The 13,783-nt window shown below is 41.7% G+C and overlaps 1 protein-coding gene across 1 annotated transcript in view; it reads left to right on the plus strand.

The window, feature by feature from the left end:
* GCNT1 (glucosaminyl (N-acetyl) transferase 1, core 2) overlaps nucleotides 1–13,783 on the plus strand; it is a 27,668-nt gene continuing 13,885 nt past the window's right edge. Inside the window, 2 exon segments of the mRNA XM_006769014.2 lie at nucleotides 1–33; nucleotides 808–917. The gene's annotated coding sequence lies outside the window, so the exon portion shown is untranslated.

The following is a 13,783-nucleotide window of genomic DNA, read 5'->3' on the forward strand; positions in this document are numbered from 1 at the left end:
CTCTTGCGCCTCCGGGCCAGACGCTCGCTGCAGGTAACCAACTCCCCACCGACTTCCCCGTTCCGCCGCCCGGTGGCGGGGGAGAGATGGGATGGATGGGAGGAGGGAGCGGGCTCTTAGCCGGGGCCCCGCTGCTCCGAGTGGAATGGGCTCCATCCGGGCGGAGGAAGCTGAGCCGGGGCTGGAAGTGAGGGCGCGCGGTGGGAACCCGCGGTGAGCGAGTGCGCCTTGGGCCGGGGATGGCGCAGGGCGCTCTCCCTTGAACCTACCCTTCTGCCTGGTCAGTGGTGCCCGGGGCCAGAACTCTGGTACCCAGTGTCACCTGGAAGCCACTTTTTCTGGCCTTGCAAAGGGAGTCTACGCTTAGAAATCGGGAGAGTTGGCTGCAGGCATGGACAGGCTAGAAGCAAACAGTTACTCACGGCCATCCTCTGGGTGCCAGGGACTTTAACACTAACCATAGCCCTGCGAAGAGACATTACCTCTAGTTTACTGATAAAGAAGCCGACGCCAGATAACAAATAACTCAACCTGGGCGACTGGAACCAATGGAAAAGAGGCGCTAGTGTTGGGGCTTCCCCAGTCTTCCTGCCCCCTCGCTGTCCTTCATGTGCAGGGCTGGGAAACTCGTGCTGCCGGGTCTATTATGAAAACAGGCGATTCTTCTTAAACACAGTTTAATCCCTACCTCGGATTCTTTTTAAAATTTTTGTTAGCATCCAATTTCTGATTCCAATTCTTCCAGGTTTTGGTCATTAGCTTCCGACGTGTTAGCTCTTGCTCACAGCCCCTTTCCCCCCATTGCAGCGCTTTCTCTCAGATACAGAGCAAAAGAGAGGCGCCCTTGCCTGCCACACACCATCTTTCACGGTGGACGCCTGCAGATCCAGGCTGGACCTATGGGCTGCCCAGTGGAGGTAAGTTTTGTAGTTACCTGGCATCCTGCGTATTCTTTGCTTTGCTATTTCTTTGTTAGAGGGAAGAGAGTCTTCGTTTTACAAGTAGAACAAGAGACGAATCGGGAGGGTATACGGTCCTCAGAGAAAGCCATAGTGTCTGGAGATGAGAACCTGGCCACAGCTTTTTGTGGCCTGAATTCGGTGAGTGGTAAGTGAGGGACTCTCTCAGGGACCTGTCCCGTCCTCTGGGCATCCTGCCCCCCTTTCAGAGCTGTTCTGAAAGACAGGCTTGTTTTATAGAGGGGAGGTGGAGGGGAGAATGGTTTTCAAAGATCAGGGTAAATTACCTGCTAGGAGCCCAGACAGTTCCAGACAAGCCAGAGGATTTGGTAACAGATTTCAGTTCTGGCAAGAAGGAAAAGCTCTGGATATCTGCTGTTGCTTAATGAATTTTGTGCAGGCCTTAAGGATGGTAGCTTTGGGAAACTTTGAGGTCTTAGAAAAGGCTAACGCCTCTACTTTTATTTATTTTTTTAGGCTTTACCATTTCTTTAATTTGTTGCCCTTTTTACTATATTTATTGAGGTGAATTGGTTAACAATATTATACAGGTTTCAGGTGCGCAGTTCTACAACACATTGTCTGTGCACTGTATTGTGTGTTCACCACCCCAAGTCAAGTCTCCATCCATCAACATTTATCCCCCCCTTTACCCTCCTCTATTCCCACCTTCCCCCAAATCATCACATAAATCCTCTACTTTAAAAAACAATATCATGAATTTTCTTTTATAAAGTTTAACTGGCACATCAGGTAAGGGTTTTTTTTTTTCCTGTTTCATGGTGAGGGTGTGAAGGTTTACCTGTCAGCTCCTTCCTTCAGGCTGGCCCTGGCAAGGGACCTCCTTAGTCTTGGCCCGGAATATGTACTGGATTCATCTTTCACTAATTACAGCTCATTATTGACTAGTTTTAGGACAATCTCTAGTCACAAGTTGCTTCTTTCCCATTTGTAATTTAGTTGCTACACACTAAGAAAAATGTTTTGCCTGAGAACTATTAACTATCTACAAAATCAACTCTGCAGGGCCTGAGAGCTAAGTGGGACTTGGCTGGTCCCTGGTGACCTCCCGAGGACTTGCTAAAATCAGGTTGGATATCAGCCATTTCCTCCACGAAACAATGCAGGAATTCTGGCCCAGTTTGGCCAGAGCTTTTTTCTCCCCATCCCCTTGCCCCCAAAATAGCGGAATTTTTTTATTTAAAAAAATGTGAAATCAGATTTAATATAAGTATTGGCTAATTTTTCTTTTTTAAAAACACAAATCAAATTTGGTTCATGCATCTGTCTTAGAAACTGCTATCCCTGCTAATTACATTTTCAGGCAAATGAAAAATTCTGATCTATGATGTAGGTAATGAACACTTTCCATGAAATGGGGTGGTAGGAAAGAAATTAATACTATTAAAAATGATCTCTTTTGATTTACAACATGCACATTATTTCCACTGCATTGAATCCTTTATGGGGCATCCAAAGAATTGTGTCACTGTTTCTAATATTAAGTCTAGTGAAAAATGTACTCATGGTTCTGGCTCAGGATGTCAAATGCCCAACTCCCTGCCTCAAAAAGGAAGTTCCCAAATGACTGTTCATATAAATATATACATCAGTTCCCACATGGCTGTTCGTATACATCAGGTGTGTTTCCTCCTGGGGACTGAATTCTTAACCACGTTGCCTTTGACAGAGGAGGGATGGCTTACGGTTGTCAAATTGTGGCGAATGCCACGTATGGAGGACCAGGGTTTCTCAGCTTTGGCACGTTTGACTCTTTGGCCAGATAACCTCTTGTTGCGGGGATTGTCCTGTGCATTGTAAGATGTGCAGCAGCCTCCTCGGCCTCTACCCACTAGATGCCAATAGTCCCCTCCCTCCGTTATAACAACCAGAAATGCCTCCAGACATGGCCATACATCCCTTGGGAGACAAAGTCACCCAGTTGAGAGAAAAACAAACAAACAAGAAAAAACAGCCAATATTTAAAATGCTCTAGAGTCTAGACATTTATGAACTAAACATTAAGTAAAAACAATTAACTTTAAACTTCTAATGACTTGAGAAGCTATTTGTAAAGTTTAACCAAATATCTGACTTTTAAAATATTTTTACAATAAAGATGGCTAAACCAGTGTTCTTCCTCATGAATGGCTACATGTGTCTGGCCAGGTCGTACCCAAAGAAATTCTGATATAGTTATTAAATTTTTAAAATTTAAAATGTTGGAAACTAAAAACAAATTCTGTGGTAGTTTTCAATTTTCTCCTTTTGAAGGTGATAGAGTATCAATGGGCCATGCTTGTTAATTTGGGAAAATTGACACAATCTCTGATATTAGAACCCCAAACAAGAAATTCTAAGCAAAACGTTGAATAATGAGATTCAGTGTAGACCATGTTCAGACTAGAATTTAGTTCTAGGAAAAATTACAAAGCTTTTTACCTAATAACAAGAACTAAGAAAATCGTGTATTTTTTTAAAAGTAAGCATTTTTTATTAAAAAAAGTTCTAGACTTTCAAAAAATTGTGAATACAGAGTTCCTATATCTGTTTCCCTGTTGCTAATGTAATCATGTATTTCTGTCGTCTGAAAAATCCTAATTTTATGAAAAAGACCCCATCCCCTACATAATACATGATAACATATCGATGAAAAAAAATGTCCTTAAACTATAACCTCCTTTTTTTTTTTTTTTTTTTTTTACCATAAGCTTGGGGAGGCTGAAAACATAGCTCTGGTTATAAAAAATGCATCCTTAGCTAGAGGTGGGCTATCCATCGGGTCCCTTCCAGAAATCAAACTAATTTGTAAGACTCAGGACAGATTACATAATTTGTGGGGCCCCTTGTTTTCTAAGACCTCAAAGTTTCTCACTGAGAATTTCAAGGTGGTGACAGTCAGATGGGTATTAAGCAAAGTGCAGGGTCCTGTGTGACGGCACCGGTTGCACACCCATGAAGCGGGCCTTGGTAAAACTGCCCGCAGCTCAAGTGAAGATAGCGATCACAGACGCAAATCCAAAGAAGGAAATGTTACTGCTGCCACAGAACATTCCGAGTTTCTGATTCATTGATTCATTCCCCATCAGGAGTCCTACATGTATTTGGTAATCAATGCATTAAATATACTAAGAAATTTCCTCAATTACTAACTTTTCTTCTTTTATTAAAGAGATAGCCAAAATGCGGCTGAGTGACCTATTTATGCATTCATTGAACAGCTATTTACTGTGCAGCTGTTAGACTCCACACATTGTCAGCTCTGGGGCTACAGCTGGGAACAGGATGGAAGGTACCTGCCTTTAGGAGCAAACTAATCCAGTAGCTGGGAGGAGGGGTGTGTGTGTGTGTGTGTGTGTGTGTGTGTGTGTGTGTGTGTCCATCCGTCCGTCCACACGCGCAGATCAGTGCACAGTCACACAGGCCATTCCATTTTAAGTGGTAATTCAGGAAAGCACAAGATATCCAGAGAACATTTAACCTGGGGTCCCAACCTGGTTTAGAGGAAAGGGTTACTCAGGGTAGGTCTCCTTAAAAATAGATATTTAAAATGAGTAGAAAATAGGTGAATTAGGGGTTGAAGTTCCAGGAAGAAAGGGCTGAGACCTTGGCAGGAATGTGGCTTGGGGTGAGGCCTCTTGGGTCATTTTCAGCATTTTGGACTTTAACAAAAAGGCAGTGGGAACCCAGTTGAAGGATTTTACATGGGAGATGAGACGATTAGGTTTGGGTTTTGTAAATGATCATTGTTGCTGGGTGGAGAAGGGGTTGGTGGGGGAGGTCCTGTTGGCATACACAGTGCCTTTGTGCAAAATAGGAAAAGGCTTCCCTTCCTGGTGGACCAGTTAGAAAAGATGTCCTGCTTGGTCCCGGCTAGGCCAGGCCAAAGTCTCTAGCCCCCTGAGCCAGTCACCTGCACAGGCACAGCCTAGGAAATCACACAGGACCATGGCGGGGATGGAGTGGGGCCAAATAGTGCAAGGTTTTGCTGTCACCCAGGGAGGATGCAGTGATGCTGAACCTGTCAAGGGCAGAGAGAGACTGAGCTTGTAGTTAAACTCAGTGAGAAGGTAGTGGTTATTTGGCTATAGTTGATGGAAGAAGGAACAAGAATAATTCAAAAGTTTCTGGCATAAAGAACTGAGTGGGACAGAATGGTGAAACCGTTTATAGTGTTAGAGAACACTGGAGGAGGAGCAGGTTGGCAAGGAGTCCGGGAGGGAGATAATTCCCTTTGGACATGTTTGCTTCTGAGACGCCCAAGTGGAATCAAGGAGAAGGCAACTGGTGGAAATACATGTTGGAGAGCTGTTGCATAAAAATAATCATGCTTATCCAAAGAGATTATCCAAATTGGGGTGTCAGATGAGAAGAGAAAGAGGCTGGCCCCAGAAGTAAGAGTGTTGTGTTTGGAGGAGGAGAAGCTGGCTAAGGCTACTTGGAAGGCAAATATGCATGCAGGATCGGGAGGACATTTTTTACCTGACTTGAGATTGGAGAGAGTTGAACATATCCTAATGCTGCTGGGAAGTTTCTGGTAGAGAGTGAGAAATAAACAACAGGTCCAGGTTCCAGAGAAGGTGAAAGCGGATGGATTCCAGAATTCAGGTGGGGGCATGGGTCTTTGATGAACAGAGGGAGAGAAAGGATGAGTGAAGAGGTCTTAGATTTGGGGACCAGAATTTCAAGGACTTCTCTTTTCTCTGAAGGAGCAGACGAAAAGCATCTGGTGAGTTTGGCGTGTTTGTGTGCCAAGTCAAACGTTTCGTCAGCCAGTATTTATGAAACATTTTCTAGTGCCAAACATTGTGGTAGGCACCTTGGAAAGTCTTAGCAATGATGTAGATTGCTACTAGGCTTGGCCCTTGTGAAATATTTGGTCTTTGTCCTGGTTCCTGACACAGAGCTGCTAAGCCTTGGAATTTCCCGAGTGATTGATAGGAACACCTTGTTATTCATAAAGGAGCTCCTTTCCACACCTGAGTTTATGCTAATGAGGTGACTTAAGTGTGGGGGCCCCTAGGGAACCTCAGGACGGGGTTGGCCACCAGACCAGAGACTTGGAACTTTCAGCCCTACCCACCGACCTGCACACTGACCTCTGGGACGGGAAGGTGCCTAGAAATTGGGTTATAAAAACTCGTAACAGTCACGCTTGGAGAGCTGCTGGGTTGATGAACACCTCAAGGCGTGATGTGCACGAGAGGGCATGGAGGCCTGTGCTTCTTCCCCAGTACCTTGCCCTTCGTGGCTCTCCCACCGGCTGTTCCTGGGTGAAATCCTTTCTAATAAACTGGCATTAGTACGTAAAGTGTTTTCAGGAGTCCTAGCTGTGCTAGCATATTTTTCTAACCTGAAGGAGGGTAATGGGCACCCATTTGCAGTTGACATCTGAAAGGGACAGCCTTATGTGACTGATCCCTTAATCTGGGGTCTGTGCTAACTCTGGGTAGTTAGTGACAGGGTTGAATTGGTGTCAGAGTGTTGTAAAAACAGCTCAGCTCTATACACCTGAATCCTCTCACCATCTTTTCTACAATTATTTCCCATTTTTGACCTTGCACTTGAAGACTAATGGCAGTAATGCTTAACTGAGAGCTTACCTCTCAGATGTACATCAAAGCCCCTAGGGCAGTGATGGCGAACCTATGACACGCGTGTCAGAGGTGACATGCAAACTCATTTTTTTGGTTGATATTTCTTTGTTAAATGGCATTTAAATATATAAAATAAATATCAAAAATATAAGCCTTTGTTTTACTATGGTTGCAAATATCAAAAAATTTCTATATGTGACACGGCACCAGAGTTAAGTTAGGGTTTTTCAAAATGCTGACATGCCGAGCTCAAAAGGTTCACCATCACTGCCCTAGAAGCTCTGACTTCATCTCCTATACAAGGTTCACTAGAGGCACATTTGTCATCATTCCAGTGACAAGAGTCAGCTGACCATTGGGCTGGAGACAAATAAACACGCCTTTTCTGGAATCAGCAGCTGGACCCAGGCAGGCACCTAGGGCATCTTCACAGGCTATTGGATTTGCCAGACTTGTTTGTTCTTTTGCTGTAAGTTCAGGATGTGCCTCTAGAACAGGGGTCCTCAAACTACAGCCCGCAGGCCACATGCAAATACAAATATTGTATTTGTTCCTGTTTTGTTTTTTTTTTTACTTCAAAATAAGATATGTGCAGTGTGCATAGGAATTTGTTCATAGTTTTTTTTTGAAACTATAGTCCGGCCCTCCAACAGTCTGAGGGACAGTGAACTGGCCCCCTGTTTAAAAAGTTTGAGGACCCCTGCTCTAGAATGTCCCTAACCCATCCACATAGATGGAGCACCCTGATCTCATCTTCATTCTTTTGGAACATCTGTTAAACTAATCAAAGTCATCAAACTCACCTAGGAAGATCCAGTTGTAACCCTCCTGCTAATTAAACAAAACCTCTGGTTTGCAGAGAAAATGCCTGAGGCACATGTACAGCAGTAGATGCACCTGGAGTGTGGCTGTCCCAGGAATGTGATCCTGTTTGGGCTCTTAGCCTCCCCAGCCCCCAGGGCATTTATGAAACCCTGCACGTATCTTACTGGTTATGCTGAACTATTTTACAAGTACATTATAGACAACCTGACAGTGTTGTTTTGATTGTCTTTTCTCAAAGAACCTTTGAATTCCCAGAAGGTAGGAGACATGGCTGTAAAAATACAGGATTTTAAAATACGAGGACAGGTCAAAGTGAGTGCCTTCAACAGAAACACCTTGCTTGGTATCAGTAGACATTTCCGACCATTCTGAGGATTGTCCATGGTGCCAAATTGGATCCATTAGGAAGGAGACCAGCATTTGATGGTGGGTGTGATTTTGCAACACAGAGAAAATCTGCCTTACAAGGTAGATTGATCATGCTCAGTCATACTGTTTTTTTTTTGGAAGGGGTTAAAAATAAAGTGTAAATATATATAGAGAACATACATTAGATTTCACATTTGACTCATACAGATTTTTTTTCTTTGGTTATATTGACCACAAAGGATTGTCAGATTTCTTGTCTGGGGTTCTTTGGGTGGCCCACCAAACAAACCCCCTCCCCCACTTTCTCCAAAAAAAAAAAAAGAATTGAGTTGAGGCAATGCAGTACAGTGTGAAGGGACACATTCTGACAGGGTGAAGTTCCAGACTCTGGAAGTTGACCCTTAGAAGAGCACTTACACCCCTGGGCCGCAGCTTCCTCTTGAGTTAAAGAGGAGAGAGGGACTTGGGACTAGATGGAGTTTTCCCTTATGGGCTGATAATATACTCCCCTCTAAAATATTTTCTTGGTCAAATAACTTTGAGAAATGCTGAATACCATGTCCCTGTCTTTAAACATTCACAGGGAGCCTTACTGAAAGGCTAAAAAATAAGAGGCCCAGAGTCCTGTCTTTCTTTATGACCACATTTCTGGTAATATTGGATCAGAGTCCATTCCACCCCCACAACCTAGTAACAGCCCCAGAGCTGGTGTTTCTAGCAGAACTAGGTGCCCTCCAAAGTCCCTTTCTGCTCTACAGGGGATGCATTGTTCTAAAAATAACTAACTATACTGACCAAGCCTCTAATTTCTCCCAGAAGGCTCAGCAAATACCCATTGTGTGAATTCCTTGGTATTGGGAGATGCGTTACTTATGACTGTTTTAACCCCAGAACCTAGGATTCTGTTTGGTACAAGAGATGCTTGTTGTGGAATTAAATTGGGTATAGACAGGTATTTGTTAGTAAACTTGAAAGACAGTTTCTGATTTGGGGGCTCTGAAAAAGTTACATTTAGACGTAACTGAAGATTTGAACAAAGCCCAGACAAGAAAAGATACAAACAATAATGAAACAGTTGATTAGAGCATTGTCCTGATATACCAAGGTTGCGGGTTCGATCCCTGGTCAGGGCACATACAAGAAGCAATCAATGAAAGCTTAACATATTTTTTAAAATATGTTTTTACTGATTTTTAGAGAGAGAGGAAGGGAGAGGGATAAAGACATAGAAACATCGATGAGAAAGAAACATTATCAATTAGCTGCCTCTTGCATGCCCCCTTCTGGGAGATCAAGCCCCCCAACCTGGGCATGTACCTTGACCAGGAATTGAACCACGATCTCTGGTTCAACCACCAAGTCACACTGGCTAGGTTCAATGTTTCTTTCTCCTTCTCCCTCTCGTTCTCTAAAACCAATCAATCAATAATAATAAGGAATAAATTGCTAATGTTCCTTTGGGCTCCTTATGTGACAAATACAGCGTAACCACATTACACATTGGCTGACTTATTTTTTATAAAAACAGCGGTATGTATGATCCCTATCCCAATTAAAACACTTCAATTGACTAATTAAATTTTTAACCAGTAAAGAAGCTGAAGCTTGAAGAGAGGTCCGAGTTTGCGGATGATGGTGCCAGTTTTTGACCTGGGCAATCTGGCTCCAGAGCTGAAATCATTGCTACCAAACCCTCCTACCTCTTACATGTAAACATTCTCAAGAGAAACTATTGAGCCACTGGTAAAAACAAAACACAGAATGAAACCTCAGTGAAGTGCCATTTTACTGTTGCAATATTGATGAAAATAATTTTACAGTATATGCATATGTTGTATGTAATGAAGGCAATCATATACCAAATGTAGAGGAACTGGTACTCAAAAATTATTGGTGGCAGTATAAGAATAGTCCATTTGGAAGGCAATCAAGAGCCTAGAAATTTAGAGGTTTTGATCCAAGAATCCCTTTCCTGGGAATTCCAAGGAAATCCTTTAAAAAGACAAAAGAAAACAAAGCTAAAAGTGTTCATAGCTCACGTTTAAAACTATAATTTGGGAATACCCTTAATATCCAACCATGAGGCACAAACTAATTGTGGCCAGAAAAAAAAAAAAGAAAAAAAAAGAGAGAGAGATTTTGATATTGATTAAAGGGAAAATAGGAAAACGAATCCCTGCAGCTGTTATACCTGAGCACAAATGTAAGCCAGCAGTGTCCCTGGTAGACATCAGCAAGGCACATGGAAATGATGTAGGGCTGTAAGTGACTTTTCCTTTGTTTGGAAATAATCTTGAAGGCTTTGCAAACATATTTAACTGGAGCTTATGTTGGAAAATTGGGGCCATTTTGTCTCAATTTGCAATTTAAAAGAATTCCTGAAGTGAAAATTAAAATTGCACACAGTACAGATATGTTTGAATAAATGCCTGCTCCCTCCCCCACCAAATAAAAAGGTCACTAGATAGTTTTGGGTGTGTGCTTCTCAGATTTTTCCAGTGCACATTTATAGTTGGCTTGTTTTGTTTTGTTCTGTACAGACTGAAATACCGCTCATCTCTGAATGATGTTTCATCTCAAGAACCTTTTTTTTCATGTCATGACATAGAGAATTCCTTCATTCTTGGCTTTGGCACTTATTTTAAATTCAGCAAGTATGCTTAAGTGTAATTTAGATAAGATGAAAATGACGAAGTTTGCCACTCAAGTGAAGCTTCTTAAAGGTTAACATTCAGAGCTCAGATCACAAAAGGTTCTCTGAGAGCTGAAGTGGTTGCTGTGATGTATTTTAGGGCTGAAGCCTACAGGACAGTGTCATATTTATACCCTCAGGAAAATTTAGAAGGTGCTGAGGCTCCTTGAAAGGTTGTGAGGTAGGGAGAGGTATAATTCAAAGGTGTTAACAACCGGACCCAGTGTTGTTCTTGGCCAGAAAGTGAGACTGCTCTGTTCCCTCGGTCCCCTGGAGAGTCAGCCCTGGGTTGAACTCCACCCTACTTCTTTGCTGCTGGTAAACTGGAGCAAACGACCATTTTTCAAAGCAGCTAATGCCTTAGTTTCTCAGCTTCTCTACAAAGTGGGAATGAAAGTATCTACTCACAGGGTTGTGTGAATTAAAGAGAAAATGTATATAAAATGCTTGGCAACATACGTGCTAACTACTAACATTCACAATTTCCTTAATTTTGAGATAACTTTGACTATAACAGCACCAAAGTTTTTAAAAAAATATTATTGATTTCAGAGAGGAAGAGAAAGACAGAAACATCAGCAAGAGAATCATTGATTGGCTTCTGTACACCCCCCACATCGGGGCTTGAGCCTGCAACCTGGGCATGAGCCTGGACTGGGAATCAAACCATGACCTGGTTCATAGGTCAACACTCAACCATTGAGCCACAGCACCATCAATTTAATATCATCTTTTAAGAAAATAGAAAAAAATAAACACCACATAGTAATGAACACATATTGTATCAGTGCATTAAATACCTATCAATTTTTAAAAATGTCAGTGTAAGAAAAAATTACATTCTCCAATGTGGGGAGGAAGAAATATTCTTCAACCCTTCAGGGGTCTTCCTGCTGGTCTAATAATTAAATAGAAGACAGAATAACAAGAGAAAATGAACAAATTTAATTACATATGTATGTATGGGAAACCCACATACATGAGAGAGTTAGAGACCCCACATTTATAAGAGGTTCAAAGACAGAAAGGGAAAATGAGATTATGGCATTCTGAGCTAAGGATGAGGTGGGGCACTTTATTATAGGGGCACATTTTAATCATTTCTTATTTATTTGTAGAAGCAGTTTATTTGAAACACTATTCAACATATAAAAACTGCATAAAGTGCCAAAACCGGTTTGGCTCAGTGGATAGAGCGTCGGCCTGCGGACTGAAGGGTCCCAGGTTGGATTCCGGTCAAGGGCATGTACCTGGGTTGCGGGCACATCCCCAGTAGGAGATGTGCAGGAGGCAGCTGGTCGATGTTTCTCTCTCATCGATGTTTCTGACTCTCTGTCTCTCTCCCTTCCTCTCTGTAAAAAATCAATAAAATATATTAAAAAAAACTGCATTGAAGTCTTAATTTCCGCTCATACAGTGGTAAATTTTATATAATGCATAGGAAAAACTTTTAAAATTCAGAATGCACAACGTACTGCACAATTTGGTCACTAAGTCATTAGTTGATAAACAAACCTTACCGAATAGCTTCATGTCAGCCAAGGCCACAAACACTGTGTACAACACATTTGAACTGACAGATGTCAACATGTTAAAAATACAGCTTCAGTGCACACATTGGGGATGCTTATCATCACTCTTCTGATTTCTTTTCTGAAATCTTGCCTTTCTTTCCACAGTGCTTAGAAAGCTATTCACTGCGGTGGTTCATGGTATTGAGAAACAAACTTAGTGCTACAATACAATGGGAAAGGAGGTCTTTGGGTTATGGAACATGAGTGGCAAACATTATCTGTAATTGTCTCTTACTCATCTTTGTCATGTTTTTAAAATTGCTTTTTCTGCACATACCATCTCATTTCCCTTTCAGACTTCCTTTGCTTCAAGCTCCCACTTCCTAAGCAAGCACAGAAAGTGGTGAATGCATTTCTCTCCTATTTCCTATCCCTTTTAAAAAGATTTGGGTCAACTGTAATTGAGGAAGTCTTCTTGGGTCCTTTCTTTTCCTCTGGATGGACTTACAGCCTTCCACTCTGTGGTGTATTTTTGTTGTTGTTTATTGATTTTAGAGAAGAGAGAAGAGGGCAGAGAAAAAGATATCAATTTGTTGTTCCACTTATTTATGTATTCATTTGTTGCTTCTAGTACGTGCCCTGACCGGGGATTGAACCCGTGACCTTGGTGTATCTGGGTGATGCTCTAACCAACTGAGCTACTTGGCCAGGGCAACGGGGGTATATTTTGTATTTCATCTTTCCTGCCAAGTCTGTAGGCAGAAATAGTAGGTTTCAGTTTCTTTCCCAGGCTGTCAGCTACTGGTGTCTCTGGTCGTTCCCCCAGGGGAGGAAAACCACCAGAACAGAAAGAAATGAGTACTATTTCCAGCAATGAATGAAATACGAAAGTTAATTACTCAACATTTTGTCCCAAAGTAGTGTAATAAGTAAATGAAAAACCTATCTGAACCTTTTCATGCCATTAATTCAGACATAGAGAACCACTCCCCCTCCCCCACTTTTTTTTTCCTTTTGCGTGTGACCACACAGGTGAAACCTAGTTTAACTTAATTTCATCTAACTTAAAATTAGGTACAGGGTATTAAGAAACATAAAATTTATTTTAATATTTAATCCAGTATATTCAAATTTTTTATCATTTTCCTATGTAAGCAGTATAAAAATTATGAGTGCAGTATTAAAATTACCTTTAAAGTGTCCAATGCATGTTCTCTAATACAACAGTAATGTTTAACACAATGCAGCCATCAAGAAAAATGGAGTCCCATCAAAAGAATCCAATATAAAGACATTTGTACTGCTTCAATTTTAAAAATTTAAAAAGTTAAAAATGGTCACCTCAAGGGCTATGCTGTTCAATCCTGAAGCCACTAGTCACATGTGGCTATTGAACACTTGAAACGTAGCTAGCCTGACTTAGGTAATGAACTCTAGGTTGAAATAGTTTACCCTCAGAATTTTAAGCTCAATTTTGAACTCTCTGGCATTCCAAAGAGAGGATAGATGTTACATTTTGTTCTATTTTATTAAGGTATTTAAATATAGTTGTCAAGGTTGCTGTTAAGAAGCCTAATTCCGTTTAAAGTTTTTGATCCTTTGGATTTATTAGCATCATCTCTTAGAAGCTTGTAGGATCTTCTTTTGCTCAGTGTTCTGGAATATCACTAGAAATTTTCTTTTTTTTAAAAATTAAATCTTTATTGTTCAGATTATTACATTTGTTCCTCTTTTTCCCCCCATAACTCCCCTCCTCCCAGTTTCCACCCCACCCTCCACCCTCACTCCCCACCCACTGTCCTCATCCATAGGTGCACGATTTTTGTC

The sequence above is a fragment of the Myotis davidii genome, unplaced genomic scaffold, assembly GCF_000327345.1.
Source record: "Myotis davidii unplaced genomic scaffold, ASM32734v1 scaffold98, whole genome shotgun sequence".
NCBI classification, from domain to species: domain Eukaryota; kingdom Metazoa; phylum Chordata; class Mammalia; order Chiroptera; family Vespertilionidae; genus Myotis; species Myotis davidii.